The following is a 1287-nucleotide window of genomic DNA, read 5'->3' as shown; positions in this document are numbered from 1 at the left end:
AAACCATCACATTGCAGAAGTAATGGAAGATGTTACTAATTAACAACTTCAACTGTGGTTGCAACCCATCATTTGAATATAATATGAGAGTAAAAAATAAGTGTAGGTTACATGGAAGTTTAGGAAATGAGATAAAAAAAGCATAAATTTAGATGAGATAATAAAATTCAACTTAATTGACAACTATCACAAACAATTTATGGAAGAAACCAAGCAATCACAGTAGTGCATCAGAAGCAGGGTTCAAATAACCTTCTATAAGCACGAAGAACAATCAGAAGCCATTATTGTATTTTTTTCCAGATACCAAAAGAAAAAAAAAAAAAACATGGGAGATACCCTTTGTTGTGTCTGTAGGTTTAAGAGAAACAGCTCATGTGATTAGTTCCCTCATCCATTGCTTACATGATGCTTCATTGCTTCTTTCATCTCAATAAAACATGTATTCTGCAAAACTATACATGGTTTCTTTTTAAATTCTTTTGAAAGCATTAGATTTAGATGTATATGTATAATTATAAACCAGTCTACAAATAATAGAGAATCAACGAAAACTATGCATACCAGTCATTCCTTGTGGCCTTCAAAACCTTAATGTTTAAGCTTTTTGACAGCAATAACAGTTTTGGGTCTGAGTTTTGAACCGATATTATTGCTTATATGATGCTTCCTTGCTTCTTTCATCTCAATAAAACCTGTAATCAACCCAATTATACATGGTTTCTTTTTAACTTCTTTTGAAAGCATTATATTGTAAACCAGTTCACAAATAACAGAGAATTAGCGAAGAAGAAGAATAGTGAGAGGAATAAAAATAATAGAATTGGAAAACTAGGCATACCAGTCATTCCTTGTGGCCTTGAAAACGTTAAACATTACGTTTTTGACAACAATAACAGTTTTGGGTTTGGGTTTTGAACCAAAATTAGACAACAGAAAAAAAAACCCAGAAATCAAGACCTTGAACCTTACCTCCGACGTAGGGACAAACTTCCAATGGCTCTAAGCCGGCGGTATTGAACCGACAACACCGGGAAGCCACAGTTAAGCATAGTTGAGAAACATAGAAACAAATCCAAATTAGGTCTTCTTTATGTCCGAAGGAACCAAGCAACATAGAAATTGTTTAAAGCATAAGAACATCCCAAAAAAAGATAGATACTAACCTGAAATGGTTTGATTGGAACATTTCCAACACATAAGAAGCCCGTCACCTCCAGCACATAAGAAGTCGATGTCTTCCTCAATGGATGGATATGACGTCGACGTAGACCGGTGAGGGTTTCT

At 34.3% G+C, this 1287-nt stretch overlaps 1 long non-coding RNA gene across 1 annotated transcript; it reads right to left on the bottom strand.

Annotated features, from left to right (window-relative positions):
* Positions 1 to 351: 351 nt before the first annotated feature.
* Positions 352 to 1064, bottom strand: LOC145108765 (uncharacterized). The gene is made up of 3 exons (XR_013708543.1): positions 973 to 1064; positions 565 to 695; positions 352 to 455 (listed from the first exon to the last, which is right to left on the bottom strand). It is a non-coding gene; the product is annotated as an uncharacterized LOC145108765 (long non-coding RNA).
* Positions 1065 to 1287: the final 223 nt, after the last annotated feature.

The sequence above is a fragment of the Lactuca virosa genome, chromosome 4 (assembly GCF_052849685.1).
Source record: "Lactuca virosa cultivar CGN04683 chromosome 4, Lactuca_virosa_CGN04683_v6, whole genome shotgun sequence".
Classification (NCBI taxonomy): Eukaryota; Viridiplantae; Streptophyta; class Magnoliopsida; order Asterales; family Asteraceae; genus Lactuca; species Lactuca virosa.
This window is presented reverse-complemented; position numbering and strand designations above follow the sequence as displayed.